The following is a 6122-nucleotide window of genomic DNA, read 5'->3' on the forward strand; positions in this document are numbered from 1 at the left end:
ATGGTCGCATGCAGTTGGGCACATGGAGGAGAGAATCATTTTTCGCAGTATCCTCAAAACCGTGTATTTTTGACAGAGCTGCTGACAGCTACAAAAAAACCAAAATGCTGCTTGGAGACAATTGTCCACGATAGTAGGATTGCCGGGTCAGTTTAGTAGTGATGTTGTGCTAGATGTGGCTAGTTAGCGTTAGCTAGCTAGCTAACCTAGCCAATGAGGTGTGTGTGAAATAAATAGTCAAATACATTATGCTAGTTACTACCCATGATACCTTTACCAAATAATCATGTTTGAAAGAGTGTGAGTGTGTATGCTAGATTAATAGAAATGGTAGATACTACTGTACCCCTGATAATTTGGTCAGATAACCGTGTGTGTCTGTGTATAGTAGGTGACATGTCCATGATAGCTATCTAATAACTATAGTTATGCTAGGTAATGGTTTGGCTTATCATGTTCATGTCTATGTAGAAGAAGACTGTAGGAGGAAGTGGAGAGGACTCAGGGACAGGTATCAGAGAGAGAGAAGGGCAGAGAAAGAGAAGAAGAGGTCTGGGTCAGCAGCTTCAGGTCAGCAGCCTTGGCGCTTCTGCCACATTCTTTTCTGGATCCATTTATTGTGCCTATGGCAACGAGTGGCAATTTTACAGCTAGACCCTCTACTACGTCATCCACAAGTGTTGTTGCCACCGGTGCATCAAGACCCTCAACGTCACCTACAAATGCGACCATCGCCTCCACCGGTGCAGTGAGACCCTCTACAACATCATCCACGAGTATGACCACCACCGGTGCAGCCATGGAAGATGATGAAATGGAGGAAGCACCTCTGGATCTAGGACCACCTGAGATTATTATGAACCTCACGGAAGTGACCACTGAGGACCTCGTTGAACAGGATGTGGCCGTGGAGAGAAACGAATAGGAACATCACACCAGGCGTCATCGGAGGTACCAGCCCCCAGATCCACTCAACTCATTTCAGCAGAGGCTCCTCCAAGCCGTCGAGAGGGATGCAGCCCAACCTGATGCTCACTGGAAGGAGGATGAAGAGACCCTCTTTGCCATGAGCCTGGTGCCAACACTGAAGAGGCTGCCTCAGCCAAGAAAAGCAGCAGTCAAGGTTAAAATGTATCAGCTGATTTTCGAAGCTGAGTTCAATGGTACGTTTTCTTTCTCTCCACATCACAGGTAGTGTCATAAGTGTGCGACAGTGAAGTAAAGTAGGTCATTTTTACAGTATAGTCATGTAGGTTAATTGGTATTTCAGATCAAAGTATTAATATGAGGCAAATGTATATCAAATCTCAAAGTGCTGTACAGAAACCCAGCCTAAAACCCCAAACAGCAAGCAATGCAGGTGTAGAAGTATAGCTGTTGTTTCTGGGTTAGAAAATATCCTAAAACAGTTTGCTGTCGAAATATCTGCCTGTCATATTCATCTTTTGATCTGAAATACAAATTCCATGAGTAAACAGCAAGTATTACCAACTTTACCACACTGTTCCTATATTTATGCGACTAACTACACTATGCAAGCAGTATTTAGTTAACATAAATCTCACCTTTTATGGTGTAATATTATGTTAAGCTTGTATGTGTTGTTTTTCTCTTCCCTTTCAGAAATGGAGTCAATTTAGCCGACCAGCTCACAGGAAGGACAGGAAGAGGACAGGAGTTGTCAGGCTGTTGTTTTGACCTCCCTCGTTGTACCTTTCTTTTCACACACGTCAGTTCTGTTTAAATTCAGTCAATTCATAAAGTCATTTGTTTATAAAGTCTTAGGATAGCATTCATTATTAGTGTTACATACATTTCTGAATTGAAACTCATACGGAGTTTTCACAGGTGCTCGTGTTGGTCTCTTACGAGACTAAAGGTGAATATTTCTTTCATTTAAAACCACTTGAAAACCAGGGTGTTGAAACTGTTTGTGAAGTTATGTTCCATCGACTGGTCCATGACGTCCAGAGGCCATTTGTTTGTTTAGCTGTGTTATGGCTACATATTATTCCCTTTTTCCCAGAGAATGAGACACACACACACTCTCCTCTCTGTACCTCGGATCTCCAGTGCCCTGCCCTCTCTCTCTTTATGGCCATGTCTGAAGTTCCCCTACTACGTCTAGGCTTTATGAGTAGTCCCTGTATCGGTCTGCAGTTGTGCCAAAATACATGCTCTTGCTGTTCTCTTACAGATTACAGGCTACACATTCATAAAAAATAAAAAATAAAATGTACACGCACGCACACACCTCTTTCAATAGTTTTATTTTTTTAAACATTTTTACAACACACATACCTGTCATGTTCTTTCCTGTACTTGAATACTTATTAAATTATAATGTTTTCATAGTCAGTTGTTTATTAATATCTAATTTAGACTTAATCTGCTTATTTCTTCCCTACACCTTTGCTGATCTAAGACAAGATGAAAGTAAAAACATCCAGCGTAGGGCCTCATGAGGTTGGGTCTTAAAGGGAAGGCCTCATCGCCGACGAAGACGTGGGGAACAGGTCAAGGGTCTTCAGCCCCAGGGAGTGATGCAGGTAATGGAATATCCAGGGTGCCATCCTGAAGTGCCTGGCCAAAGGCAGAGTCTCGGAGGGTCCCGCCATCACTTCCCTTGCCGTAAGCACCAACATCGACAACACGGAAACAGTAGATGGCATCTACTACAGCCAAGAGTACAACTGAATATGTACCCTTGTAGTTGTAGAATTGTGAACCTGAGCACGGTGGAGCCTGGATTACTACATGTTTCCCGTCAATGGAGCCAAGACAGTTGGGGAAATTCCTCCTCTCCAGGAACTCGGCAGCGATGGCCCTCCAGTCTTCCTCCTTGGGGACAGGCATGTATTCACCAGCCAGACAGTCCCAAATGGCTTGCGCCACAGAGGGGACAATGCCTGCCACCGTGGACCGTCCAACTCGGAAGCTGAATCCTATGGTCCTGTAGGAGTCCCCTGTCGCCAAGAATCTAAAATATAATTAAAAATAATGATCAATAATGTGTATAACCTGAATTCCACCCACATATTATATCTACTCATATAGCTACCTCATTACTGTTTATTATGCTTTACTAATTAGATTGTAATACTCATCAACCATCATTAACAATGCCTTGAAACAGTACAATTCAGTCTATGACTATATCAATAAACTGTAGTCCAGGCCAACTCTACTCTTAGAAAGAATGGTACTATCTACTTAAAAGGGTTCTCTGGCTGTCCCCATAGGAGATCCCTTTTAGGTTCCAGGTAGTACCCCTTTTGGTTCCAAGTAGAACCCTATTGGGGTCCATGTATTAAGTATTATACCTGGAACCAAAAATGGTTATCATATGGGGAAAGCAGAAGGACACTTTTGGAACCTTTTTCTCTAAGAGTGTATGTGAGTCCAATAAGAATGTAATGAATGACTGTAACTGTCTTGAACAACAATGGGTCCTGGAGAAGACTAGCCTACCTTCATCAGGGCAGAAGGCACCTTTCTTTTCATTTGGGAACATTGCATAATTAAAAAAAGGATTATAAACCAACTTTGGGAAAAGTTATAGTCCCAATGAACATTCTGTAAAAGTGCATCTGATGTCAAATAGGGACTATTAACTAGAGCCCTTTAGCTAGCTAGGTTGCACATAAAAACAATGTGTCAAATATCAATCAATTATGGTATCAAAGGCTTTAAAAATGTACTAGAATGTAGCTTACCGAAGACAAATCGGCAGGCGTTCAACTGGGCTGATGGACTCCCGGTAGTTGGTATCCATCCGGGCGATCCTGGCTCCAACCATCTGGAGCAGGTGATCGAACTGGCTTCGGTCCAGACGAAAGTAACTTCGGAATTCCTCTCAAAACAGTCGAAGCTCTTGAATTAGACAGTGGAATTCCCCTGCCTGCTTTCGGGACTTTAACCATCTCTGGATCCACACAGACCTGCGCTTTCGGCGGGGCTGGTCCCGGTCCAACAGTGCGATCAAGACCACCTTCCTCAACGTTGATCTCATTGTTGAAAGAGCCTACTCTGCTATCTTGACTATTTATTATTGCATTTCGCTCGAAAACTGCATTTTGGAAGGAAATTATATTATAGGCTCTCACAATTAATGGTAAATAAATTAATCATAAATGTGAAGAAATTATGCAATCAAACTTTTTATGTAATCGCACATTTTACTGAATATGTGTGCAAAATAATAATAATCTACATTCAGAATTTGCTACTTTCTGTCAAGTCTACGCATACAATTTGACGCATAGAATTTGATTCCTGTCCCCCCTTGGGTTGTGCCGTGGCGGAGATCTTTGTGGGTTATACTCGTCCATGTCTCAGGATGGTACATTGGTGGCTAAAGATATCCCTCTAGTGGTGTGGGGGCTGTGCTTGGCAAAGTGGGTGGGATTATATCCTTCCTGTTTGGCCCTGTCCGGGGGTATCATCAGATAGGGCCACAGTGTCTCCTGACCCCTCCTGTCTCAGCCTCCAGTATTTATGCTGCAGTAGTTAATGTGTCGGGGGGCTAGGGTCAGTTTGTCATATCTGGAGAACTTCTCATGTCTTATCCGGTGTCCTGTGTGAATTTAAGCATGCTCTCTCTAATTCCCTCTTTCTCTCGGAGGACCTGAGCCCTAGGACCATGACTCAGGACAACCTGGCATGATGACTCCTTGCCGACCCCAGTCCACCTGGCCGTGCTTCTGCTCCAGTTTCAAAGGTTCTGCCTGCAGCTATGGAATCCAAGCCTGTTCACCGGACGTGCTACCTGTTTTCAACTCTCTAGAGACAGCAGGAGTGCTAGAGATACTCTTAATGATCAGCTATGAAAATCCAACTGACATTTACTCCTGAGGTGCTGACTTGCTGCACCCTCAACAACTGAAAATGAACATTTGAACATCTTGGCCATGTCCTGTTATAATCTCCACCCGGCACAGCCAGAAGAGGACTGGCCACCCCTCATAGCCTGGTTCCTCTCTAGGTTTCTTCCTAGGTTTTGGCCTTTCTAGGGAGTTTTTCCTAGCAACCGTGCTTCTACACTTGCATTGCTTGCTGTTTGGGGTTTTAGGCTGGGTTTCTGTACAGCACTTTGATATATCAGCTGATGTAAGAAGGGCTATATAAATACATTTGATTTGATTTTGATTTACTTACAGGCTCTAACCAATAGTGTAAAACAAGGTATGTGTGTGTGTGTAGGTAGGTAAGTAAAGAAATAAAACAACAGTAAAAAGACATTTGAAAATAACAGTAGCAAGGCTATATACAGACACCGGTTAGATAAACAAAGAGTAGCAGCAGCGTAAAAGAGGGGTTGGGGAGCGGCGCACACAATGCAAATAGTCTGGGTAACCATTTGGTTACCTGTTCAGGAGTCTTATGGCTTGGGGGTAAAAACTGTTGAGAAGTCTTTTTGTCCTAGACTTGGCACTCCGGTACTGCTTGCCATGCGGTAGTAGAGAGAAGAATCAATGACTGGGATGGCTGGAGTCTTTGACAATTTTTAGGGACACAGCCTGGTGTAGAGGTCCTGGATGGCAGGCAGCTTTGCCCCAGTGATGTACTGGACACACTACCCTCTGAAGTGCCTTGCGGTTGCGGTTGGAGGCCGAGCAATTGCCGTACCAGGCAGTGATGGCTTGGGGGTAAAAACTGTTTTTTTGTCCTAGACTGATGGTAAAGGCGGTTTACTCAGTTGCCGTCGGATCCTTACAAGGCACACCGAACTACGTCCAGATATCTCTGTCTCTTCTTCATGCAAATAACAAGGATTTGGGCACTGTTGGGTGTTTGAAGGAAATCCTTCATGTTCGACTCATGAAAGGAATAATATTTTTCCAGTACGAGTTTAGTCATCGCTGTCCTGATATCTAGAATCTCTTTTCGGTCACAAGAGACGGTGGCAGAAACATTATGTACAAAATAAGTTACGAATAACGCAACAACAGAAAACACACAGTAGCACAATTGGTTAGGAGCCCATAAAACGGCAGCCATCTCCTCTGGCGTCATCACACCCTGTAGTCTCGCAATCCCAAATTCCTCTCTGCAGCTGCCACCACAACATCAATTTTATGCGACTTATGTTCCATCCTTGCAGTACAGATAATAACTATTGC

The 6122-nt window shown here is 43.6% G+C and overlaps 1 pseudogene; it reads left to right on the top strand.

The window, feature by feature from the left end:
- The first annotated feature begins 22 nt into the window (after positions 1 to 22).
- Positions 23 to 1640, top strand: LOC139386019 (uncharacterized; annotated as a pseudogene).
- Positions 1641 to 6122: the final 4482 nt, after the last annotated feature.

Source organism: Oncorhynchus clarkii, chromosome 3 (genome assembly GCF_045791955.1).
Source record: "Oncorhynchus clarkii lewisi isolate Uvic-CL-2024 chromosome 3, UVic_Ocla_1.0, whole genome shotgun sequence".
NCBI lineage: Eukaryota > Metazoa > Chordata > Actinopteri > Salmoniformes > Salmonidae > Oncorhynchus > Oncorhynchus clarkii.